Source organism: Pseudopodoces humilis, chromosome 8 (assembly GCF_049639895.1).
Source record: "Pseudopodoces humilis isolate 2021_Gansu_Grassland_sample_001 chromosome 8, ASM4963989v1, whole genome shotgun sequence".
Taxonomy (NCBI): domain Eukaryota; kingdom Metazoa; phylum Chordata; class Aves; order Passeriformes; family Paridae; genus Pseudopodoces; species Pseudopodoces humilis.
Window position 1 is genome coordinate 36,853,261 of NC_142207.1, and position 27,261 is coordinate 36,880,521.

Genomic DNA, 27,261 nt, shown 5'->3' on the forward strand with positions numbered 1-27,261 from the left:
TGCAGAAATAGCAGCCAGCCCTCTCTAGCCACGGAGCATATGTCTGTAGGCTCAGCTTTGAAGTTCACCAGTTGCTGCAGCTTCTCCAAAGAGGTTAAAATGCTTCTGTAATGGAGGTGACCTGAGCACTCGGGTTCATTATTGCATTCCCCACCTCTAGGCTGCTGCTTGGAGTCTAAGGCATTTAAATGAGTTGTCCCAAATGGAGTCCTTAAATTCTTCAGTGCCTCTGATGCCAGTGTGGGAGAGCTCAGCTGTGCTTCCTGGGCTGGCTTTGCGTCCCCAGCGAGCAGATCCTCACAGCCTGAGTTGTGTGTAAACCCCACCATGAGCACTGCACATTCTTTCCTATGCCTTCCCCCCTCATCTGGCTTATTCCTCAGGCCCTTTTATTTGGCAGAGCTTTACCAAAATGCATAGAAATGAAGCTACTTCTCACCTCTGCAAGGTCTTGCTTCAGCTAAAAAAACTGCATTTATTTTTCAACTCTCCTGAGCTGAATGTTTTCTTCAGCAACGTGGAATGACTCCAGCTTTTGGCTAAAGTCTGTGTTAGGCCATTATAGAAATTAGGCAGCTGCCCAAAAGTCTGCCAAGGGGCAAAACCTACTTGCCATTAAAGCTTTTAACAAATGAGATTGGTAGGTAAGCCCATGACCACCTGGGCTGCTGTGCAACAGGATTCCTGTGGACATCAAAACCCTGAACAAGTCTGATGTTTTAGAAGTGACCTAATTAAAAATATAGCCAGTAATGTAATTATCAGGAAACAGCTCACCTTCTGTTGCTTAATTATACTTTCCTTGTTTACTTAGTCTGTTTCAAAGAAGCTGCCTTGGATGGCACACAGGGTTTCCCTTTAATTACTGCTGTATGGTAATTGTCATGTAATTATGCTGTTATGAATATAATGTGCATGTATTATGGTGGGGCAGTGATTTATGGCATGTAAGCATATTTTTAAAGTGTTATAGATGGTCTCCACACAACCCTTTAATGACAGGAGTCTCTCACAGCCATGCAGTGTTTTAATTTCCCAGTGTTTAAGGTCTCCTGTAATAATGCTACTTCATCATCCAGTCAATACTATGGGAATTACACTGCTTGCTTGTGGTGAGGTATTTAATGATCCCCATCATGCTTGCAAAATTTGCTAGTGCACAAATAAATTTGGCATCAGGATAGGACAAGGGGGAATGGCTTTAAGCTGAAAGAGTTGATTTAGATGTGATATTGGGAAGAAATTCTTCCCTGGGAGGGTGGTCAGGCCCTGGCAAAGGGTGCCCTGAGAAGCTGTGGCTGCCCCTGGATCCCTGGAAGTGTCCAAGACCAGGCTGGATGGGGCTTGGAGCAGCCTGGGATAGTGGAAGGTGTCCCTGCTTATGGCAGGGGGTGGCAGTGGAGGGGCTTGAAGGTCCTTTCCAACCCAACCCATTCCATGATTGTGATGCTAGTTTTGTATTAACTACTTTCCTAAGCAGGTCATCACCCCAAAGAGGTGACAGAAAAGATTTTGAATCCCTTACTCCAAAAAACTCCATGAGGGGTTGTAGCTCTGGAAATCTGAGCACAAAGCTGACATGGTGAAGTTATTGATGGCTGAGTGAGCACTGTAGCTTCCAGTTCCATGCAGGTGGAAATTGGGGAGCACAGTAATTTGTGTTATCTTTAGCCCTTGAGCACAATTTAAATGTGCTTGTGGTGTTTTGTTTTGCTCCAGGATGTTTCTTCATAACTTACTATGCGAGTCCCCTGCTGCAGTGTGCTTTGTGACAGAATATGGATGCTGAATGTGAGAAAGCAGGCAGGGAGCTCAGTGTCTGTGTGAAACCAAGTCACAGAACTTTCTCAGACTGGCCTGAGAAGTGTGGCCTGAGAAATCATAAGGAAGAATCCAAACAGTCTCCTTGGAGATGGAAAACAACCTCTGCAGGTATTGTTTGGATCCTTGTTTTCTTGCAAGAAAACGTCAAGGGATGTTGTTCCTAATTGTCCAATGATAGTGATGTGTTTGTTTAATGATCAATGAGAGTTTTACCTCTCAGACCTGCCTATAAAAGAAGATCTGGATTAATAAAACTTGTTCTCTTGTGCAACTCAGAAGAAAGTCAGTGTTGTACTTCTAGAGGCATTCCTGATATAGTGTGACATCAGAACTTCTGCTTTATTTATTTGCATTTCTTTTTAAGGTGTTTTCAGAACTTTTGGGCTGTGTTGAAGGGACAACAAAAATTGTGGGCTACATTTAAGTGCTGGTGTCTGAAACAGCAATGAAACCCTTGCTGCCCTGGTGATAGCAGAGGAAAGCAGTCCCAGAGATTGCTGGCTGGTGAAATAAACTGCACAGAGGAGAAGCACCCTCTTGGCAAGACCTTGTAGATTGAGTACTTTGTGATGTGTGATTGTAAATTGCCTGGGAAAGGCTCTCTGAGCACACTGTAGTTCCTGAATTAACATTTTCATCCTGGATTCCTGTGACACATATTGTACAAATGAAAGTTTTATCAGGAAAAATAAATCTTCAGTTTTGTGCCAATGCACAAATGTTACTCTTGTGTTATATTCCCAAATTTAGCAAAACCAAAGTGACTGGAGAGAACTCAGCTGCATCTGCCTGTTTGTGATGGAACCAAGCATGAGGCAATGAAGTATGACTAAACAGAGCTGGCAAACGCATTTTTATCCTGAATTAAATTTGTCTGTGGGCTTTGGCTCGCTGCTCTGCACAAAGGGTGAAACTGGCTGTGCAGAGGACAAAGAGCTCATCCCGAGCGCACAGAATTGCTCTGACACGCTGCACAGTGGCTTTGCTGAGGCTGGGTTTACTGCAAACCTGCCAAGAGCAGGCTTGGTAAGTTTTTAGTCCCAGCTCAGGCACCAGGCAGATAATGCAAGTCCCACGTTCAGTGTCCTGGTGGCTGCACAGAGCTGTGTTTGGAGCAGGGTAGATGATAACCAGGGTCACCCTTTCCCTGCCCCTTACCCTTGTCAGGCTGGTTACTCACTGCTTTGCATCTTCCCCCTCCACCCTTAAGTTTTTGTTGCTGGAAATGACAGCAGTGCTGAAGTAATTTTATCCTTTTAATGTTGTTTTTTTTTTTTTCCTCGAGGCTTGCGTGTTTCCTGGTCTGTGGGATTCTGTCCCACCACACACACACACACAGCAGGTATTGGCACAGCACAGCTCCTGCAGTTTGCTAACCCAGCATCTCTGGTATGAAGCTTGCAGGAGACATGAACTGAGCCTTATAGGATGCTGAGCTGCCAGAACAGCCAAGGGCTTCCCCCCAAGGCTGGGGGAGCAGCTGCTTTTTTATATTGAGCCAAACTCTTCTCCTGTGCAGTGTGCTGCCCTCTGAGGATGAGCAGGTTAATCCCTTACAGATGTAGGAACTGTGCCCTCTGCACTGATAAACCAGTGTACCAGCCAGCTTTCTCCAAGCTGATCATCAAGCAAAATATCTGATTTCTGAACTCTGATCTGCTAGAGCTTCCTTTTCATCTGACATGGATGAACCTCTGTAGCAGGACAGGGGAGAAAGCAAGGTGAAAAATCGTGTGGGTTTGGATAAGGGCAGGGATAGTCTTCACCAATCAGTCATGGGCAAAACAGACTTGGCTTGGGGAAGATTAATTTATTGCTAATTAAAAATAGAGCAGCATAGTAACAAACTAGAAGTAAATTTTTTCCCCCACTTCCCATTCAGAAAGTAAGAGGAAAAGGTTTATTGCCATTCTGGTTTTTCCTTAGTAACAACCAGGACACATGAGCCTCTTCCCCAATACCTAAATAAACCAATAATCTCCAGTTTCTCACTCCTCTTCTACTCCTGTTGCTAAGCTAGAAAAGTGAAGTGTGAAATGCTGCTAAGAGGGCTCATTTACACTCACTGGGGTTGTATTGGCAACAATTAATTACAGCCATTGCCAGAAGTGACTTTAAAGCAGCATTTTTCAGGTGAAGAGCACTTTGAGCCCGCAGGAACCCCTTGCACCTGTAGTCCTTTTATATGGGAGAGGATCATCTATTCCCTTTTTATCTCTTTGTGGACTGGATGTTCTGCCAGTGGTGGGATGGTCACAGGCTCTCCACTGACTGGTTTTTGTGCTGTGATTATGTCAGTTTGTGTAGGAGTGGCAAAAGCCACTACCTATTTAACAGGAGATGATCGGTTCAGCTGCGGTGTCCAGAAATCTCAGGGGTGGGCTCAAGCTGATGGAAAAAAAAAAAGGGAGTTTTAACCCAGGGATGAAACTGGTGGGAAGAGTGGGTTAGACAGCTTTTCCCAAACAATCGTTTGTCTGTTCTCTCCAGCAACCAAAAGCTTCATTTCACCAGCAGCCCTCCCACAACATATTTGCTGCAGTAAGCGCTGTGCTGTGACAAGCAGTGCCTTCAGAGAGCCTTGGGAATGCTGGAGCAATTGCAGGGACCTGGCTGTTCTGATCAGCTGTCCTTGAACAAGGCTCCAGCCTGCAGTGCTCCTCGCTGGCACTCAGCATCTTCTGTTTACAGTGTGAGCTCCATCTTCTGCCCTGGGAAGAAAAATAAAGAGGAGAAGAGCAAGCAAGAAACAGCTGTTGGCTTTGCAGTCCTGCTCATTTTGATCCTTGCATCCTGCTGTTTGATTCCACCTCCTGCCTCCGCTGCAAGAATCAAGCTTTCCCAAATTCTCTTACACAGGTTATTAGAATAAACCTTCTACTTCCTTCATAAATAATATTGGTGTAAACACACTAAAATAAAGCTTTCTTCTTACCTCTGTTCCTCTCAGTTGCATGTTGCAGTAGCTTATAGCAGTGTAATAGTATGCAGCTGCAGGATTGCACCTTTCTGACCTTGGGAAATAATTCCTGGATGTCTTCCACATGGGCATGATGCAGTTGTAGACAGTTACAATGTTTGGCTTGCTTGCTTAGCATCTAAAAGTTCCTGCAGTGTTCTTTCAGGTGTGGGTGTCCAATTTAAATCTCCATTCTGCTCCCAAATATCAAAATATGCCAAATAGGTCACAGGCAGCTGAAGCAAAAGGTTTTTGTTTCCCTTCAATGGGAATTGAGGCTGAACACCTTTGAAACTGTTAGGATTTCTATTCCCTCACCTTCCTCCAGTCATTTGCAATTCATGTGGCAGCCGGGTGATGAGTCTGCAAGTGTTACTTGGAAATCATTGAAACACTAAAAAAGAGCTTGAGTGTCTATTTTGCCCAAAAACTGTTTCTGTTTTATGAGCTCAGAACACAAGCTGCTGATGGAGTGAATTTGAAAACTAGGTCTTGCTCCATTCCCAGGGCTTTGCTCCCCAGAGGTGAGCTGGTTTTGAAGCAGGAGGTGTGTGTGTATTTGACACTAAAATAGAATAGTTTTGTTATTTGTTTCCTCTTGCCCTTGAAAATAATTAGTTGAAACCTTTTGGGGAAACATTAACAGTATAATTTAACTAAGCAGGGATTTTTTTTTTTTTCTAGGCTGTCAGAAAAGAAAAGAGAAAGGTGTCCCTCCTGTGCAGGGGTTGGAACTAAATGGTTTGTGAAGTCCCTTCCAATCCAAACCATTCTGTGATCCTGTGGAGAAGTCTGGTGATAACTGTGTCAATGAGATGCCTGTGGAAGAATAGTGATCTGAAGCAGTTTAAACTTTGAGGTTAATGCAGCTCAATTAGAATTATGGAAATATTTTTTCTTTAACTGAGAATGAAGGGATTTATTTTGAGCTCATCTTTCCTACAAAAAGCATTACCCTTAAGCTATATATCTAGACAAGAGATTTAGAAAAATAAGAAATAGACAGAATTTATAAGCTGATGTACAGGATTTGTCAGCAAAAGTAGCTGCACTTTAATCAGATAGTCCAGTAACTGCATGCTGTGCATACAGAATCCCAGAATGGTTTGGGTTGGAAGGGACCTTAAAGCTCATCCAGTGCCACCCCTGCCATGGGCAGGGACACTTTCCACTGTCCCAGGTTGCTCCAAGCCTCATCCAACCTGGCCTTGGACACTTCCAGGGATCCAGGGGCAGCCACAGCTTCTCTGGCAGGGCCTGCCTACCCTCACAGGGAACAATTCCTTCCCAATATCCCATCCATCCCTGCCCTCTGTCTGTTTGAAGCCATTCCCTGTGTCCTGTCCCTCCATCCCTTGTCCCCAGTCCCTCTCCAGCTCTCCTGGAGCCCCTTTAGGCCCTGGAAGGGGCTCTGAGCTCTCCCTGGAGCCTTCTCTTTGCCAGATGAGCACCTCCAGCTCTCCCAGCCTGTGGTGCTGGACCAGGTCCTGGCACAGGGATTTGAGGAGAGCCCTCCTGAAGCAGACCCACCTCATGGTTCCTTTGGCTCTGAGCAGGTGGCACCACTGGTGCCAAGTGTCCAGAACTGCCATGAGCAGATGAATCCTGCAAGAGAAGCTGCTCCATTGCTTTGCACCCCAGCCAGCTGCCAGCTCTTAGGTTTTTGTTTAAACACCGAGAAGTTTCCGTAGCTGACAGAGTGTTAACAGGCATGACCTCGAACTGGCTCAGACAAGCTGTTTGAAGAACTGGGTGTGAGCATTTTCTTTTAATATAAGTTGCAAGTATTGACCAAACCACATCCAGTCTGCCCAGCAGTCTCATTAATAGTATTCATTAAGTGGATTCTAAATCAGAATCATTAGATCAACAGAAAAAGGATGAGGCTTTCACTTGTCAACAGCACAAACAGTATTAAAGTCTATCAGCTCTCCCTGTTGAGATGTAATTATCTGCTTTTGTGCTTTTAAGTTGCTATCTGTTGTTTTGTTGAACTTGCAGCCACTATTTTGTGAACCCTTCCCAACCATTACTAAATGTAAAGACTGGCTTCCAACTGGCTTAGGAGGATTTGGACAGCACTGGCACAGCTCAGATTTGAAGTTCAGGACTAAAATACTTTAAGCCCTGTGTCAAATGTATTTTGAGTAGGGCTCAGTGCTGTATCACTTAACCTCTGCACCCAGGCCAGCATAAATCCTCTTTTTTGACTTTTATGGGCCCAAACTGTCATAAATAATGGTGGCCAAACTGGACATTTGTTTTACATGCACTAATGGGTAATAAAGGAGGCAGGAAGAGTGAGTGAGCTCTGAGCAGTGCTGTGCCCAAACCAGAGAGAGGAGAACTTTAAGCTGCTCTCAGACATGAAGACCTTTCCCTGGCATACACTGGACACAATCCCTTAGCCTGGAGTTATGGAGGTGTGTTCAGTGGGACTTCAATGTGTGGCTAAAGGAAAACAAAAAGGTAGAAAGAGAGGGAAAAAAAGGAGAAACCCAAGCCCTGTTTAGCACTGGCCATGCTGTGCTCATCATTCCCAATGGAGTTTGTGCTTCAGCACAGGCAATAGGTGGACCTGTTGCAGACTCTGGTCAATTATTTCAGCTCCTAGGATTTAAGCTGGATCCCTTTTCTGTAAATAGGAATGAACTGTCAGTCTTAGTCTCCTGTCCTGTAGAAAAATACATGGAGTTTAATTCCTCACTTCAGCCACAGCATGTGGATATAACAATTATACCAAAATTTTTGTGTGTTTTGGCACACTAGTAGTGTGCCTAAGTGTGGCTAAGCACAAGTAACTGCTTTTGATGGAGTAACTTGAGTCAGTGGCATTCTGGACGAGCTGGGACACTGCTCTGCTGTGCTGTCCTCCAGCAGGTTTAGATTTTAGTGGCTATGACAACAACAAAATGACAATTTGCCTCTTGCTCTTCCAGGTAAGCTGCTTTTTGAGCTCACAGCTGAAGTGCTGGGGAGCTCCCTGCCTGCATTTGGAGGACGATTCCCATCTCTTATCAAGTGTAAAAGCTTAGCATTAGAGTAGTTAGTGCTGTAGTGGAAGGGATTTGAAATGTGTTTGCTCTTCCCTTCTGCTCTTGGGGAGCTGTGAGGAGGGAGCCCCTGCTGCCAGCTGGAGAAACTGTTTGGCCAGTGATGTGCATCTGATGGCACATCTATGAGCATGTCCTCCAAAAGGCTGAGAATAAAACACAGGATTAGAAAGAAATCCAGAGGGCTGCTCATACAGATTTGTTGTGGCTTTCATTTGGGTTCCTGGGATGTGCAAAGTAAAATGTGATTGGATTTCCAAGGAAGGCAGAGGATAAGGGAAGCCAAGAAGGCCTGCCTGGGAGAATCTGCTCTGGTGGTACAAGGGGACACTGGACAGGGCAGTTGGAGACATAAAAGGGTTGTTTCTCCTTCAGGGCTAAACAGCCCTGACTCAGGATTTGGTACTTGGAAAGTAAGACTCCTTCTAGGTGGGTGTTATGTTCTGGATCAGAAAACTTAAGCTGATCTCAGTGGAGAAGAAAATATCTTTGTCAAGTGAAGAACTTGGTGGAATGGCTTCAGGCAATGCTTCTGAATTCAAGCAGTAAACACCTTGGCATAGGTGATGACTTTGCTGCTCCTCAAGGCAGGGAATTGATAATCTTGGGGCCCTTTTCCAGCTTTAGTGATTCAAAAATTCTGTGACACCATTAACCAAAAGCCTTGAAAAGACTGGCTGAAACAGCAGGGTCTCGGGTAAGGAAAACAAACAATGGCAACTGTGAAGCAAACAAGGAAAGAACAAGCACAAACTGATCTGGACAAGGAATTCAGGCTGGCTCTGGGATGGGATGGTGTGTGAACAAACAACAGCCCAGAATGTGCTGGGCTCTGTTACAGCCCGAGAGAGGGAGACACAGCTCTTCTTCCCAGACTGAGACCCAGTTTGGCTGGGAATGTCCCCTGCCTTTCAGCTTTGGTGGGGTAAATGAAGTTGGAAGCTTGATGATCACAAGCACTCTAGTCATGGGCACTTCTAGGTAGTAGGCACTGACAGGTAGTAGAAAATGAGCAAAGTCAATTCGCAGAAAATGAAATAGCACATCTGCTGCACATGGAAGAGCTTGGATTTCTGAGCTGCCACATCAGTGCTATGTGTGTGTGAGGAGGAAGCTGTCTGGATGGACGGCAGAGCAGTACAGGTTTTAAATTCCCATTTCTACAGATGCACAAAGGCGCCAAATCTTGGCTTAAAAGCATCATCTGCTTTGCAAGCTTGGAATGTAAACAAGAGTTTCAACTTTTAATGTTTTCAGAGGAGATGGGCAGATGGTGACAGCACAAGGGGCAATGGTTCTAAAGTGCCAGAGGGCAAGGTTAGATCAGGTGTTGGGAAGAAATTCCTCCCTGTGAGGGTGGGCAGGCCCTGGCACAGGGTGCCCAGAGCAGCTGTGGCTGCCCCTGGATCCCTGGAAGTGTCCAAGGCCAGGTTGGACAGGGCTTGGAGCAGCCTGGGATAGCAGGTGTCCCTGTCCACAGCAGGGTTTGGAACAAGATGAGCTTTAAAGTCTCATCCAACTCAAACCATTCAGGGATTCCAGAATTCTACAGGTAATCACGGACACAAATCTAACAACTCCGAGATGCTGAGCTGTGCTGTTGTGATGGAGCACGGCTGGAAAGCCCGGGCTGCTCCCTGGCTGGGGTGCCAGCTTCCCTTAAGCTGTAATCCCCTTTTTATCTCCAGCCCTCACTCAAGTCTGTCGGTAGTAGGTTGCTCTGTTGTAGAGGAATAACCTTGTTTCCTCCCCCTGAAGCCTGATGAGCTGCTGACAGCCCCGTGTCAGCTGGTTTGTAGCTGGGCTTTGTTAAACCCAGGCGCTAATTCCCTTCGGTTCATCCTCCTGACTGCAGTGAAAGCCATCAAACAGCAGGCGCCCGAGCTCTGCCTGGGATTTGTTTGCAAATGTAGACACTTAATGGTGAAAAAAGGTATGCCAGCACTTCTCAGCCTGGGGGGGAGTAGCTAAAGCTGTGCCCTCAGCACTTTGAAAGTGTAATTAAGAGTCTGAGTTCGGGAGTGTTTGGCTGATGAAGCCTGTTAGCTTGGCAGGGGAGGGGGGGTGTTTTCCCTGTCGTGTCAAGGATTGTGACCTAATTACCCGTTTGAACATTCGGAGTCATGTACGGTGGGTGATGAGTGCGGTGGCTGAAGATACACTCTCGGTTTGGGGGGGGTCACTGTAATTGCTGGTCCTTGGTGTCGGGTTTTGCTGCAGGGACTCAGTGAAGTCCTGGACATCCCGATGTCTCTTCTGCAGTTTGGAAAGGAAATGAAGAACAAAGCTGCGTGGTTCATTCATTCATGGGCTGTGTTGCTGCTGCAGGATCCCAGCACCATTCCAGCAATGTGTGAGATGAAGGAGGAGAAGTTTGTGGCCACTGCTACCAGAATTTAATTTGGCTTAGGTTTGGTCTGTAGCGCAGAGGAATATTCAAGCTGATGGAGAAGGAGGGTCTGTAGTTAAAAAGCTCTTAAAATAAAATTAGATTAGATTAGATTAGATTAGATTAGATTGTGAAGGAGTCCTGTTGGAGTGGGCTCTGATTCCCTGTAGTGTTTGAAAGCCCTCCCTTAATTGCCTGCTGCCAGAATCCACTGAGAAGCTTCATGCTGAACCTGTTGGGGGCATTCTGATCCCAGCTTCTGGGATTTAACTGCTTTGCTGCACCATGTGGATGGAGGTGAAGAGACAGTGTGAGTCCAAGAGGTTCACACAGATGTGCTGGAGACACTCCTGGCATGCTCCTTTGCTGTAACTCAGGCCAGAACTGTCCTGGTTGGAGAGGAGATCCTGGTCTGTGGGTGGAGGTCCCAGGTGGGGCTCCTCAAGGCACTAAATGTTCATTCTTTTCTGGTTATTGACCACCCCCAGGTGAGGAAGGGACTGTTGCTGGTCCTTGCTGCTGTGTCAGTTCTTTAGGAACAGTCTCATTCCCAAAGGGGCAGCATAAAGCACTGACAGGCAGGGGAATCCCTGCTGCAGCTGCAACAAGCTTGAAAAATCAGTGCTCAAAATTACTAGGTTTTCCTTTAAAGTAATTTTATACTGAACTGGAAATTTTTCAGATTGTTGTATAGATATTCATTTGGAAAACTCAGGGATTAGATATAAAGATAATGGTGGGAACAGACTGTGTTTCTCTAAAGGATATAACAGCAAGGTAATGATGCCTGTCTAGCTGTCCTAGTATGGATGGGATGGAGTCAATTTTCCTCACAGCAGCCTGTATGGTGCTGGTTTGGATTTGTGGGTGATGCAGTGTTGGTAAAACTGGGGTGTTTTGGCTGCTGCTGAGCTGTGCTGGGCTTGAGAGAGGGCACAACCAGGACACCTGGCCTGAACCACGCAAAGGGATATTCCATGCTGCCTGAGGATTACAGCAGGTTGCCCAGAGAAGCAACCTTGGATGGCTGCCCCATCCCTGGAAGTGTTCCAGGCCAGGTTGGACAGGGCTTGGAACAACCTGGGGTAGTGAAAAGTGTCCCTGCCATGGCAGGGGGTGGAATGAAATGAGCTTTAAGGTCCCTTCTGACCCAACCCATTCTGTGATTATATGATGATGATGTGCTTAGCATAAGCAGCTAATGGAAAATAGGAGGAAGGGGGGATGTTTAGGTAAAATTTCTCTTCATAGGGAACAACATGAAACCTTGCATCTAAAAATCTGCACAGTTCCATATTGCTTCGATACTAGAGCAAAATTGAGGCAGAATTACCTGCTGCACATTCCTTCAGCTGCACTAATAAACATTTCTCTGAGCCTGACCTCGGGTGCAAGCTACATTCTTCTGTGAGAATGTTTGCTGTAAACAATGTACTTGTTATCAGGGAAGTTAAAAAGAGCCTTGTTGGATCCAGAAGGGAATGAGCACTTGCAAAAAGATAAGTGTCCAGCACCAAAACATCAGCTACACTGACAGGAACGTGGGAATTACTTGAGATGTAAGGGCTGTGTGTGGTTCTTCCTCTAGGTTTTTTTTTAAGGCTTGGTTGGTATGCTGGCCACAGCAACCCAGGGCATCTTGCAGAATTCCAAATCCTTAGTTAAATGCAGCTGCACTCTGTGAGAACTTCTTTTTCTGGCAGTTAAAAAATAAAAAGGGGAGGGGAAGGGGAAAGGAGAAGAGATGGTCCAAAAAAAAAAAATAAACAGAGATAGAAAGGATTCTGATAAAAGGGAATGGCTTATTAAAGGGGGATGCAGGAGGAAGGAGAGTAAGAAGAGATTGTCTCGTGTGAGATTTTGTATGGAGGACTTGGGGGAGAGAACTGCCCTAGGGCTGGGTGGTTGAATCTGTTAGTTTTTTTCTTTAATCTGGGAAAAAGGGAATTGCTACAGTGCCTGGATCAGTATTAGACACTGGACAGTAGCAGAGAGACTTGTGTGGAGCAGAAAATGACAGGACATGTGTCTGTAGCTCGCTCTGTAAGAAATGGCACATCTCTGTATCCGTCTCAAAACTGAAGGCTGAACCACATTCATGGTCTCACACCATAGGAGGATGGACTCCTTTCAGTGCAAAGGAATCACCTGGTATCTGTTGGTTTTTACTTTTTAGATTTTTTGGTGGATAGTTTCATCACTTCAGGTTTTTTCTCAAGGCAGGAGCTCAAGATTCCTCCACCAGCAGCACGTGTGGGGTTCTGCCTCTTGCTTGCTAATGTCTGCTTAATTTTTTTTCACTTGCATGAAAAGGCAGCCTAGCAAATTAGAAGCATTTCGTAGGCATTATGTTGCTCTTAATTATGTAGAAGCCCAGACACTATTCACAACAGTAATAGGGAAACTACCAAAGCAAATGCAGCAGTCTGAAATGCCAAATTCAGGTCTCAGCTCTTGAATGCAGCTAAATTCACGAGTGGGTGCTGTACACTGTAAGTGTGAGGTCCATGCTTCCTTGAGTGGTTCCCAGGCTTTATCCAGTGCATGCATCCAGGATTAGAACTGTGTTTGCAGCTGGGCTCCTACGTGAGCTGGGAGGCAGGGCAATCACCAGGGTCTGCACTGAGATTTGGTGGAACACTTCTGTTGTCCCCTGTAACTTTTTAAAAATTATTTTTATTTCTTATTTCTTTCTTCTTGATTCTGCTGCTGTGCTTTTTCTGCACTTCTCTTCACTCCTGGATTTCTCAGCTCCTCTGAGCTGAGCTCCTTGGGGATGCTCCCTCACAGGGAGTCCCTCTTATCTCAGTCCTCCAGGTCTGAAGAAAACTCCAGAGCTCGTTAGGATCTTGTTTCTTGTGTTTATTAGGATGTTATCACAAAACTTGGCAGGTCTCTCCAGACTCTCTGCACAAGTTCAATTCACCACAACCTGGCTCATTTTGTTCTGATGGTACAAAATGGCCTTGTGGCTCTCTTTGGACTTTGAAGGTACAAAATGGCCCTAAACTACACAGTTCTTTTATCTTTATACTCATTCTTATCCAATGAACAATAGACACAGATATTATTTTCCTTAATGACCCAATGACCCATCATCTGTGTGCTGCACTGTGGCATTTTCTATCCAGTCACTTACTATTACCCAAAAACCTCTAGAAGAAAAACATGAAGAAGAAAGAAGAAACAACATTCTAAATCTTCCATTTTGCCTTCTGCTTTCTAAACTCTAAACTTTAACTTTTTCACTAGTGACTTAAGAAAACTCTCTAATCTACACACTCACACTTTTAGCTTTTCTATCTAACTTTAACAGTTGTTTTCATGTATCACTATGAAAACATGCCCATAAATTTCATGTTATATGAAATTCAGTGCTCTTCTGGATCTCAGAGCCAGGCATCAGAGACAAGGGCACACACTCTGTGTCTCCAGCTCCAGCAGTCCCCCAGGGGGAAGGTGAATTGCTCCTCCTGCACCAGGCCTGCTGAGAAGTGGGTGACACCGCTGTCAGTGTGACTCTGGTGTTGTCAATTATCCATCTCATGGCTTCAGCCTGCCCCAGGCTCCTGGGGTAGCTCTTTGTCAGCCTGTTCCTGCAGCTGACAGCCTGGACGTGTCAGGAGGGGAGTGCCAACAGTCTGCTCCTGAATTCTGGCACTCAGAGCCCAGAGTTAAGGAGAAAGCAATCACTGCACAACACCCCTGCAGCCTTTTGGACCACATCCTCTCCAATTCAGGTGTTGTTCTGTAACACCTGGAGTGGTACCTCCTATGTGTTACTTAAAGCTCAGCAGGTGTTGCAGCTTTTAATTCTAGGTGAGGTCTCAGTGAGTGCTTGCTGTTTTCTGTCAAGGATTATTTGCCTGATGGCAGTAAGAGAGCCACCTTTACAATTCTCACTGCACACAGCTATGGCACTGGTCAGTTTTACTTTCTTTGCTGTTGTAGGCTTTGTTTTCATTCGGTGGCTGAGGTCCACAGCAGAGAGAATTGTCCAGACACAGTCCTGGGATAAATTCACCTTCATTACAGAAGGTGAGATTTCTTAACATGAGAGCTCTGCAGTAATATTTACACTAGATTTAGATTTATATTAGGAAGAAATTATTGACTGTGAGGGTGGGAAGGCCCTGGCACAGGTTGTCCAGAGAAGCTGTAGCTGCACCATCCCTGGAAGAGTTCAAGTCTGTTTGTTTTAGCTGGATTGACACAAAACTCTGGTGCCTTGCTGTCTGTGATTGAGGAATTGCTTTCCTTGTTTGCCACCTGGTAGTTTACCTGCTGGCAGCCTGGCTTAGAGGTGGTAAGTTCAGCCTTGCTAGTGGCTGAATTTCCCACCTCTAGCAGTGTCAGAATATTGTTTGAGCCCAGGGAGTTTAGGTAACCATGCCAGTGCCAAAGTCGATTGCAAATTCAGCAGGTCCTGACTGAGTTTTGTCATTCTGGTACTGGTCAGCCCCCAGACTAAGATCAGTCATCCAGCATCTGACTCTGGGCAGACATTCCAAGAGCAAACTCCTTTCTGCATTAAGTCGGCTCTGACCTTTTTTTTTTGTCATCCTGTAGCTTCTGAACTTGAAAAACATGCATTCTGATAACATTGTCCTTAGACATCCTGTTATAATGTGATACCTTTATGGATAACTGTATATTCACCTTCACAGAAGTAACACAAGAAAGATGCACTTGCATGGGGGAAAACACTCTTCTGCTTTCTATTTTGATCAGACTCACTGGATCTTTCCCAGTAAAGATTCTTCAGGAACTAAGAAAAGATTCCCACTATTCTTCTAGGACCGAATGCGCCACAGGACAAAAATAACTGTCATTAATATTGTATGCATATTTTGCCAGAGGATGGCAGTGTGGAAGGGTCTGAATTGCTCTGGGAATGCCTTTGTCTCAGCTGGGAAAGGAAAATGCCATCTGCTTTCACAGGCGAGTCAGCTCATGCACCCAGACAGCTCCACCTTCAGCCAAATCAGAAAAAATAAGGTTGGGGGCTGGTGGCTTAAATGGATTTAAGCTTAAAGATTGCCAAACCAGTGACCTGCCCCAACAATGCTGTCTTTAAAGGGAGAATAATCCATAGAAGAAAGCAGTTATTTGTTAAAATACAAACCTTGTATGGGAAGGGAGAATTAAATATATGTAAACCAGAACTGGGACTAGGGCACTAAATTGAATTTAGAGCACTACTCCAAAAAGTTCAGCTAGCAATCTGTAGGACTCTTGGGCTAATTCATAAGAAAGTAATAATGCAAAGTATGTGGGTTTTTTCCTATTTTTGTGTTTCATCAACTTGTGTTGTTACAACCTTTAGAATATTTGTCAAAATATTCCTTGCCTGCTTCTCCTTTCAGCTTGCAGAGGTGGCATATATCTAGGCAAGAGACTGAAATAAATACGTACTAAATCTCTTTATTACCAAACCAGTGCTATTATTCTGTCTGCAAGGCATTGATCTAGTGCTTGCAAACAATTCCATGTGCAGTTCAGACAAGTCCAGTTTCCCAGGAGCTGTCCTGCATGTTGGGGCTCCAGATGTTGGCCAGTCCTCTGCCCTTTGCTCTTACATGGCCATAGGGGGAATTTGGATCCACAGGGTGTTCCCAGGGTTGGGTTTTGTGTCTGGCTGCCCCAGTTCCATTGGTTTTGGGACAGCAGATACTAAGTGACCCTCGAGACCATGATCCAAGGTGTTTCCAGGGTCAGTTGTTGGTGCAGCCCCTCTGCCAGGGTGTTCGGGCGCTGGGCAGTGATCAGGTTTGCATCTCAGTAGGAAGCTGCTGCCCTCACCTGTGTGGTGCCTGGCAGGGGAGTGTGTGTGAGAAATGTGGCTAAATCTTGCATCCAGCTGAATCCCAGTGGCAGGAATATTGTGGCTCTCAAAATAGCCAGGAGTATCAGGAAAAAGAGGCAGGGGGATATAAAAAGCTGCTAGAGGGATTGTACAACAAAATTAACACTTGAGGGGCTCAGAAGTGCTTAGCAGGGGCTTCCTGGTGCTGATAGCAAAGTGAAACCCCTTTCCTGTCCTTTGGAAGCCTAACTTCCTTGAAGGCTGTCTCCAGTGGCGGTGTGTTTGTGAAACTTGTGAGCACTCGAGGCACTTCAGGTTGGTAAATACAGCTGCCAGTGTCCCCTGCAACCTGGGACAGCGACAAAATGCCTCAAACACCAGCAGAACCACAGCCAGGGCTGGGGTTTGCCATTTCAGACCCTTTCCTCAGGCCCCTGGGGTTGCAGCAGCAGAGCTGGGTGCAGATAAAAGGGTCTATGGAAAACCCCAACCCAAGAGAGGGGATGGACCAGGATCCTTCCAGGGGTCCAGAAAGGAGCAGCAGGAATTGGGGCTGTAGGCAAGGCTGCAGATGGGTCCAAGGGGTTGCCTGCCTTCCAGCTCAGGTCAGGACTGGGTGCCAGGCTGAACGGGACCCTCTGGACAGGACTGCAGGTAGAGGCTGCTCAGGGCAGCTAGGGGCTACTGGTGCCATCAGGGTGCTGGTTCTTGTGGCTGTGCACTCCTGCTTCCAGCTCTGTCTTCACTGACTTTTCCACGTGCTGATAGTATTGGAACATTTGCTGTTTCCTGCACTTGTGAGAATGGGGAATGTTTCACAGGCAAATATTGAACAGGCAATGAATCTGCTTCTGACTTTCCACATTCAAGCAGTGTTCCCAGTATCACTTGGAAAGCAAGGACAAATTCAGCAGCAGATTTAGTGTGGCTTACATAGGTCAGCACCCCAATTTAATGAAGGAGGAGATGGGTCTGAATTTAGCTGTGTTTTGACAGTCTTGAGGGCAAAACTCCTGATGCTGTTGAGTTGTTTATTTGCAATGGCTGAAGAGAACTGCTGCAGAAATAAATGCAGGTTTACCATGGGAATTGTACTGTGTAACTTGGCATCTGTCAGCTGAGTCCTGGGCCAAAGTCACTTCCTTGGCTTCCTTCTCATCTAATCCTTAGCTGGTCACTTCTTGTAATTGGATTAAGCAGCTAGAATACACAAAATAGAGCTGGGACCAAATTCCAGCCTGACAATGGATCACAGAAGCCTCTTCTCACACACTGGCCATTCCCTGTGCATCTTCTGCCAAGTTTATTGTGCTGGGGACTTGTGACACTTTCCATGTGATGCACTGCACAGCTCCATGACCAGAGAGGACACACCTCAAAAGCAACAATAAACTTACTCAGAACTCAGCTGGGCTTTGTAATCATGAATAAAATATCTCCTTCCTGGGTTTACTTAGGGGTTTTGTGTGCTGAGACATGAGTGGTGACAGGAAATCAGGAAACTGGTCTTTGAAATAAAAATAGGGCTGATTTACGTGGCTGTCAAATGTTTGGTGTCCACACTGGGCTGAAATGATCCACCCCTTGTAGCAGAAAACCTCTGTTGCACACGGGGCTGTGCCAGCTGTAGGATGAAATCCTGTTGACTTATAAAAGTCAAGCTTCAGAGGTTTCCAGTCTCACTGGGGTTGAGTTTTCTGCTCTCACTGGAGTTGTCTTTTCTGTCCTTTCTTGCCTCTGTTTTCCTCCTGGAAAACACACAGATAATAATATATATATATTATATATATATCCCAGCTCCTGAGATATTATAGCCAGGCAGGGGTGAGAAGCTTCTTGCATGGACAGGGACACTGCCACTTCCCACTAAGGAAAACACCTGCAGAGAGAGAAAACACGGCAGAGTTGTGTTTAAGCCCCAGCAGCTTTCCATGGTCCAGTTAGTCATGGTGGATGAAGGAGGGCAACCTCAACTTTACTAAAGCCTTTGATGCTGTCTCCCACACCATCCTTCCAAAGGGGCTGATAAAGGGCAGGTCAAGGAAAGGGCCAGTGGGACAAAGTGAAAACTGGCCAAATGACCACTGAACAGTGGCACAGGGTCCAGCTGCTGCTGAGGTACCCTGGGGATCGATTATCTTGATTGTCATTAATTAGCTGGCTGATGGGACACAGCATATCCTCCCCACAGCCTGGTTTGGGTTGGAAGGGACCTGAAAGCCCATCTCTTTCCACCCCCTGCCATAGGCAAGGGACAACACCTTCCACTAGGCCAGATTGTTCAGAGCCTCATCCACCCTGGCTCTGGGGTCTCCTCTGCATTCAGCAAATGGCCTGGTGGCCTGTTTGATGCTCCACCACCTGCAGTTCCCAGCATCTAAAGGGACATCAAATTATCTGTGCTATTTTCTCCTAAGTGTGTTAGCTCTTATTTGTAGTTTCTTCAATGATACTTTACAGTTCTTACTCTGGTGTTTATTTTAATGCTGAAATAAACATCAACAGAACTGTTCCCATGGGGTAATACCTTCATTATAATGCTTCCCTGCTAGAATTGCATTATATTTAAAACTTAGAGGACTAAAACACAGAAACAACCTGAATATGGGATTAAATCTAATATTATACCATCAAAATTACTGTTAAATGAATATATAAATCCAGCAAGAGTCTTTTGTTGTATTTACAAATTTGAGAAAGCTTTCACTGAGTTGAATAATGCACTAAGAGTTATAAGCAGCTCAAATGAAAATGAATCCAAATTACAATTAGCTCACAGTGCCCCCATCTGGATTCTCCTCTTACTTGTGGGACATCTAGTGGCAGAAAGGAGACTGGATCTTGGGAGAAAAAATATTTAAAAATGTACTTGCTTTTAAAAAGGACACTGAAACCTTTTCCTTTACGATATTTGGAGGCTGAAAGAATTGTGTGGGTTTTTAGTATTGATATTTAAAAACAGGTTTGGCTTTTAGTCACAAAAGCAGTTTGTGGAAGCAGCAGGGACAAACTGCAACTTGCTTTTCTTAGTGCTGCTCTGTTGAGAAACTGTTTCAAGAAAAGTTTTCCCTGATCAAGACTGATCCCTGTTCCAGCTCACCTCTCTCTGTTCCAGCTTCCCTGGAAGCTTCTCCTTCCAGAAGCTGTTTATACATTTTATTTCCCCTTGATGTTTCTCTGTCTGGTTTATCCTACTGCTGTCCCTAAGCTTCTCAGGTCAGGTGTGGGGTTCTTCAGCAGATGGAAGAGAACTCAGCCTGGCTGTCTGAATTTGGAAATACCTATGAGTAGTGATGTGGGGGGGAAGGAAAAAAAATACTGTGCTAAAACCTTGCTATATCTGCAGGATATTCAGTGTATTCTGCTTGAAACACATTGGAGAAAGAAGCTCAGGCTTTTAATGGGAATGGCCTGGAATGGGACAGCTCCCTTTTCCTTTCTGTGTTCCTCTTTTCAGGCCAGGGAGAGGTGCAGCATATAGTGGATGCAAGAGGAGCTTTCTGAAAGGCAGCAGCCCTGGGCTCAGGGTGGCAGTGAGCTTGCACAGCAAGAGGTTTCCTGGGTATTGCTCTGCTGTCCCACTCCACTGGCTCTGTAAGAATAATTGTGGAAACACTGGAATGTTCTTCCTTTTTCTCTTTTATTTTTTTCTCTGAACTTTCCACTCTTCTTGGCAAAGCCCATGTAAACATTCTGTCTTGTTGGAGCTGGAAGAACTCATGTGAACTTCTGTAACAGCCTTGGGTATTTCACAGCAGAATCAGATCAGGTAGAATATGTACCTGCCTTTAAATTTCTGCTTTAATGGTGTGGGGTTTATCACCTTTCTAGTGTTTGGCCTGTTTGAGGGCTTTTTTTGTTTTTTCCATATTATTATCTGTAGTCTTAAGGGCACAGAACCCACTCAGAAAGCAAATTGATACTCCTCTGACCCTCGGTTTTGGGAGTTTGTGTAGCGGGTCCCTAATGGAAAGATTAGCTGAAATTTCTGAGCTCTCTCAGTACATTTCTGCACTTGAGAGTCTGAAGAAGGTCACAGCTCTGCCCTGTGCAAGCAGCCAGGTAACACCTGGGCTCTGAGATGTTGGGTGACATCTTCAGAGAGGATGGAACACTTGGGAACCCAGTGATGCTCTCTTGTGACACAACCCCACACGGACCCACACTCACTCCCTGTCCCCCCTCAGCAGAATGGGGAACTAATGACCCCAAAGATTCCCTTTCTTTTTCTTGGCTGAGCATGGTGCTACATGGTGTGGGCTATCCCTTTGGTCAGCTGTGCTGGTTCTGAGGTGATCCAGCCACTCCAAGTGGAAGGTGGTCCAAGGTTTAGCATCGGTTCCTAAAGTTTTCAGGGACAAGGTGGGAGGGTGTGGAGCTGTGCCCATGTGTGAAGCCATCTCCACTGACATTCAAGGCTATTTGCCACCCAAAAGAAGCTGGAGCAGCAATTAGGTCCATTCTTGTGGATCTTTTCCAGTTCTGTAAGAAGGAACTGGGAAAAAGCAATTGCAGGACGTGAACAGAGGTTGTCTGACCTGGAAGAGAGGGAACAGCACTTGGGAAAGAGATATGCCTGGAGGCAGGAGGCTTACATGGAACTTCCTTCTCATGGGGCAGGAAGGCTTCAGGAATGAAGTCCAGTGGCTTTAAAGTCTTCCATCTAGGCCTCCAACAGTATGAGACATTTTGGAGAGACCCAGAACACTGTGGAATGTGTTATCACTGGGAATTCTGGGGGTGGGGACGTGGTAACCCTGGATCCCACTGTGGGTCAGGAGAGAGACTTCCCTTCACACCCTCTTTCTGTTCCCGTTTTCCCTGTCTCTCTCATTGATCAGGTAGCACTTGCAGATCACTCTTTGATAATATCTAATTTTTCTCATTTAAAATCTCTCCAAATGTCTTGGATTGATTCAATTTTTAAACCAAAGCACAATGTAGGCAGCCCCACCATGGATCTGTAGCTTAATTCTTCCACATCCAAAGGTATGGCCCCTGACCTGACCCAGGTTCAGCCACACTGTCAGAGGTTTTACACAGCTGAGCATTCCTGGGCTCCAGTCTTTCCTGTTGTGCCCCTCTAAGCAATCCTTCTGTTGGCCAATGTCCTGATAGCCAGGAGCCCCTGTAAGTCTCCAAGTTGAGTTTTAAAATCATCCAAACTATGGTTGTGAAGCCTCATTTAAAAATGAGCTCATTAAACGTGCCTGTGTTTAGAGGAAAGTGTATTAGTGGCACAAACACTGGATTTTGAGAGAAATCTTGAAATTACAGTAGTTTATGCTGTACCTGGAATCAAGGGTGAATCAAGGAACTTGTTGTTATACAATTCTGGCAAGTGGTGGAGATAAAAGGAAAGGCTGAGATAATTGGGATTGTTCAGCTTTGAGAAGAGAAAGCTCCATGGTAACATAACTGACCCTTCCAGGTCCTGAAGGGAACATACAGGAAAGATGGAGAGAGACTATTTACAAGGAATGGAGTGACAGGATAGGGGGAATGGCTTCCCACTGCCACAGGGCAGGGATGGATGCGATATTGGGAAGAAATTCCTCACTGTGAGGGTGGGCAGGCCCTGGCACAGGCTGCCCAGAGCAGCTGTGGCTGCCCCTGGATCCCTGGAAGTGTCCAAGGCCAGGTTGGACAGGGCTTGGAGCAACCTGGTCTGGTGGAAGGTGTCCTTAACCATGGCAGAAGGGATTGGAATGACATGAGCTTTAAGAACCCTTCCAGCCCAAACCATTCTGGGATTCTGTGATCTGCCCTGAGGGGGATGCATGCAGCAGCTGCTGAGCTCAAGGAATCTCTGGGATAGAGAATAGCAGCAGTTTTTACAGCAGTAAGATTTACAGCAATAGTATTTGTTTATTTTGGCTGTGACACTGGTGCTGTTGGGAGTCTGGTCAGTCTTACAGGTCTGATGATAGGACAAGTCCATGAGCAGCCTTTGGGCTCAGGTCTGGTCTTTCTGGCCCTGGAAATCCAAACTGCTACGAAGAGAAATGCCTGCCTCCCCCACTTCTGCTGGGGTGTTTCTTTTCACAGAATCACTGAGGCTGGAAAAGACCTCTGAGATGGAGTCCATGTCCTGCATTCCTGCCGACTGAGCCACATGCAGGGTACACTTGCTCCTGGTTTTCCTCCATTACCCCTGAAGTGGTGACAATTGGATACTTTAGAAAGGGAATTTCAGGTCTGGCAGTGGGAAAGGCAGTAAGATGAGTAACAGGATATTGAGCTGACTGCCCGGAAGGGAGCAGAGTGGCGAGTACAGCGTGGATTTGGGTAACCAAAAAGGTCATCAGAGCTCCTGCTGTGCCGAAAATTTGCTTTAGAGATGGACTTGATTTGCAGATACCGCGTTAAACTGTGTGATGGAAAATTACTGCCCTCACATTCTCTCTTTGTCCTGGTGTAATCCTAAATACTCGGAGAGATGTTTATCCATGCTGTTAATGTGTAGTAATGGGATTGCTATTTTAAAAATCGATACAAATCTCACACTAAAAAAGAAAGGCTTATAGATTAGTCTGTCAAGAGCTGTCTTAATAGATCTGTCTGACATTTGAGACACTTTCCCCAAAAGTACTCTTTCAGTTTCAAATTGCTTCTTAAATGTTGCTGCCTGCAGATTCCAGGCCAGCTAATACAAGTTGTCAGAGTGAAAACCTTTCTCTGCAGCTTTAGAGAAGCTGGAAATCATAAATGTTTTTGTTGTTTTTTTTTTTCTTTTTTTTTTCTTTTTTTTTCATTTGATCAAAAATGCGTTCCCTCCTAAATTAGGGAGCGGCGATTTCAAACACATTCTTTACTCTTGTGGTTTCAGCCATCTGGTAGGCTGCAGAAGATGGAGAGGTGGGGAAGATGGGGAAGTTTAGAAGGGATCTTTCTAATACTGCCACTTGCAGTGTGTGAAAGGCTGAATGGTGCTGACTCGATTGAGACTCCTTTTTGAGATGCACAAAATTGCTAGCAGATGGTATATGCATTTATAGTCTAGGTAATTGAAGCTGGCTTTAATATCCTTTTCATATTTTAACAGTATTCCATAGCCTTCTCATTTCCTTCCACAGCTCTGGGTGGAATGTCTCTAGTCCTTCTCTGTCAGTGCACTCACAGCCTTTCTCCTTCTGACTCTTAAAGGCCTGTTAATTAGCAATAATTGCAGTTATTCATCAAGTTCAGGGCCATGTCTTTGTGGGGTATCCTGGTGAGAGCCTGAGACAAGAAGAGGCTCCCAGTGCCAGTAACTTGGAGACTTGCAAATATTTGGAGAGTTACTGCTGCTGTTGCTCTCTCTGAGACTCAGCACTGCCCTGAGAGGTCCAAGACTTTGGTTCAGGGCCATGTTTGACTTCTCTTCATCTTAACATCTGCTGCACCTTCCACTCTCCAACGGGGAGGAACAAGGAACTGGCACAATTACCCCACTGCCTGTGGAGCCCACAGCATCAGTGGCAAGCAGGGAGATAAATGGAGCATAGCAAGAGGTGACATTCACTGCTGCAGCTGGGTGGTTCTTCACTCCTTTGGAGGTTCCTTCTGGGACTGGGCAAGATTTCCTGCAATGTGTCAGGATGTTTTGTCCTTAATTCAGCATTTTGTGGAGAGTAGCTATAAAGCTCTGCTTGCTGTAGGATCTGTCTGCAATGGCTGCCTGATCTAGGCATTCCCAAATAACCTATAATCCCAATTATTTTCTTTAAAGTCTTCGCAGCACACAGCTCTTGCTGTAAACTAAAGATTCCACAACCTCTTTGAGGTCCTCAAACTTTAATCAACATAAAACTGGATGTGCAAAATTTGTGTAGTGATGATGAAAAAAAATCCCAAATCTGGGGTGTTTGGTGGTAAGTGTAGTGAAACCGTAAAGATGAGGTTTGGTTTCAGATGTCTGCAGGGAAGCAAAGGTGAAACCTTGGAAAATTTGACCATGTTTGAAAGATTTGCCATTGTAAAGAAAGGCCCACTGTGTTACCATTACTCTGATTCAGAAATAGTTGTCTACAATTTGTCTAAAACTGGCAATTGTCTCTCCTCTCCCAGGTAACAAGAGTCAGAACCAGAGAAAATGTCCTCAGGTTGCCCTAGTGAAGGTTCAGGCTGGATATTAGGAAAGATTTCTTCCTGAAAGAGTGGTCAGGCATTGGAACAGGTTGCACAGGGAACTGGTGGAGTCACCATCCCCAGAAGTGTTCAAATCAAAGCAGTCTTGGTGCTTAAAGACACCATTTAGTGCTGGGTTAATGTTTGGACCTGATGTTCTTAGAGGGCTTTCCAACCACAGTAAATACCCCTTTAAAATCTCTTTTTGCCTTGAAAAGCCCAGACAGTTTCAGCATTGCCTTATCTACATTTTAAAGCACTTTTGAGTTCACAAACTTGCTGTAGGGTTTGACATCCTGGAAGGTAGCTTTAAATCTTATTTATCTGTAGGCAAAGTCTGCCCTCAGGCAGACCAAGGCCAAGCCTCAGGCCTTAATGCTTGGTATTGCAAGTAGGGAGGTTAATCCTGGCAAAATTTTGCCCATATTTTGTAGGGTTTATTTATAGCCTGTCCTTCTCCACCACTTTTCCAAGGCTCCTCATTGCCATTAGCCTCCTGCAGTAGCTGGATTTTAGGGACACATACCATTCCTGCCTCATGCTGATCTTGTTGGAAGTGGTGCCTGTGGTTTCTGAGCAGCCCATCCATCAGCAGGACTGGTGAGGTTTGTTCCTTGTCAGTGTCTCCATGGTGGTTTTGTCAGGTCTGTGAGTGTATTTCTTTGTGGTTTCTCCCTTTTCCCCTCGGAATTCTCAGCTGACAGAGTCCCCAGTCAGGTAACCTTGCTGGAGTAAACATTCTCACACTCTCACCTGCCCTCATCAAATGATGTGACTGTGGGGATGAAGATATTTGCATTTTTTCAGCCCCCATCTTGGCCCCATTTTCCAGCTGATACTTTTTTCCACTGCTTTTTCCAGGCTGTGCTTCCAGTTAGGACTAAGGCTGGTGTCAGCACAGAGCCCAGTGAGCTGTTCCAGCCTCACTTCAGGCCACTGCTGGACCAAGACAGCTACAGCAAAGAGTAAATAAAGTACAAATATCCTTGCTGTCCTTAGGAGGAAACTTCTGCTCCTGGGACTTTGAGTTGTCTTTAACCTTGAATGATTTCCCCAAAACAAAATGTTTTAGGGAAAGATCGAGTGAATGCTTTGCATTGCTTTTGTGCTAAGAATACTGGAAAAAAGGCAAGCAGAGGATCAAAACCTGACAGATTTTCAGTGGGAAAAGTTCAAGCCTTACAGAAATGGATATTTTGGAAGCAGAACTAAAAGGTTCTAGAAACATTTAGTAACAGAGTAAGAGGGAGAGTGAGACAGGTGTTTGTGGTCCCCTTTGTGCAGCTGGCTGTGACACCAGGGAGACTCTGGTGAAGGTGATGCTCTGTGTCCTCCACTCCTGCACATGAAATCTGGGGGTGTCTCAGAAGCAGAAGCTCTCCAGAAGTTAAACTCCAGACAAGTCATGCACTTCCCTTTGTGCCTGACCTTGGGCCCGTGCTGGTTTTACCCTCAAAGTCAATCAAAGCCACCCACCACCCCAGACACCAAGCTCCTGATGGGCTTGGGAAAGCAATGACATGTACAAGTGAATGGTTCAAATTCATGGTTTTCTCTAAATCACTTATCTTTCACTTTAATGCTGTGTGATGGACATAAAATCAAGTTGCTAAACTACCCCTTATAAAGAACTCACTGCTCGGTGGTTTTAAGCACATAGGCTTGACAGCAGCAGGGGATTAATAATTAATTAAAATAATGGTCAGGGACAAAATATACCCTTGCCAATCTATAATTGCTTGGAAGCTTCTTCATACATTTTCCATGAGAGTCTTTTCCTTGTAAGACTCTGAAAAAAAGTATATTTAGTGTTTGTTTGCTTTCAGCTATGGTTTTCAGCGGATATTGACTGAAACGGCATCTTAATCAGTCTGACCTCAGCCTCCAGGGGATTTTTTTCCATTGACTCTAGTTCTTCCTCCTCACCTCTCCCTGTGTGCTGAAATTCTTGTCAGAGCTGCTAACTCTGTTACCCTTAGTGCTTCCTTTTTTAAGACTCTTTTCAGCTCAAAACTTTTTCTGCACATTTCCATCTTGGTGTGGGGGGACGGACAGCCAGTTCTTGCTGACTGTGACCCGAGTTAAATTTCTTGGAAGCAGTTTCCTCCCATCCTCCTACTTATCTCAATCTCATTTTTCCAGCACCAGCTGCGCTGAGAACAAATTATTAAGTAATTCAAAGCATTTTAGAGCCTTCAGGGAGTTCCGTCTTCTGTGTGAAGACTGCTCAAAATGGATAATTCAGCTGGGTTTTCCTACCTGAAACCTGGAGTGTGGCTGTTCTACTTTTTGCCTGTGAATTTGGCAAGGGTTTTTGTGTTGTTTTCTGACATTTAGTTTTTCATTGCTTCGTATTTCAGCAAGTTCAACTGAATCCAGCTTTTTAATTTCAAAACTCAAAGGTGTCCTTGGCCTCTCATTTCTGTGTTGTTTTTAGAAAGCAACTTGTTCAGAGTGATCTGGGGTGAACATCACAGCTCCTTTGATTTCCAACCTCACTTTCCAGCTGAACATTTCTTCTGGTACTGTCTTAATATTATCTCCATGGGATTGAGGATTTGTTATTTCTGTCCCTATTTCTTCTGTGGCAGCAGGAACACAGAAACCAAAGTTATCTCCTTGACCTGGTCAGGGATTGGGAACAGGCAGCATATTCCTAAAGGCTGATGGGTTTTTCCATAGCTTAGAAGTTTGTTAATGCCTGACCACACATTTTTGGTCCCCTCCCAGGTAAATCCTGCCCTAGGTGCATAAAATGTCCTGGAATCTTCCTGGTTGGAAAGTATCTTAAATACTTTTTATTAATTAAATTATTAAATTAAAAATAGAAATTAATTAAATTGGGTTCCAACCCAAATACCCAAGGAGAGCTTGAGATGGAAATGTGCTGTGGGATCTTCATTGTATCTGCAGCTTCCTGATGTGGGAATGTGGAGAGAAAATGGATCCAGGTGTGTCTGAGGTGTGCAGGAATGGGGCACTGGACACAAGCTGGAATAAAGGAATAAGTAGGAGAGCATCCTGGGATAGTGGAAGGTGTCCCTGCTCATGGCTCATGGCAGGGACTTGGAACAAGATTGACTTTAAGGTCCCTTCCAACCCAAACCATTCTGGGATTTTC

General features: G+C 45.2%; 1 protein-coding gene across 7 annotated transcripts in view; it reads left to right on the forward strand.

The window, feature by feature from the left end:
- The window catches only part of TRPM8 (transient receptor potential cation channel subfamily M member 8), a 77,844-nt gene that overhangs the window by 9,162 nt on the left and 41,421 nt on the right, over positions 1 to 27,261 (forward strand). The window contains exon 1 of one of the 7 annotated variants that reach the window (XM_088058695.1): positions 9,712 to 9,769. The exons of 5 other annotated variants lie outside the window; for them this stretch is intronic. The gene's annotated coding sequence lies outside the window, so the exon portion shown is untranslated. Of the gene's footprint in view, positions 1 to 9,711; positions 9,770 to 27,261 lie in introns of those variants that run through there. One more of the 7 variants, XM_088058694.1, reaches the window with a different exon arrangement.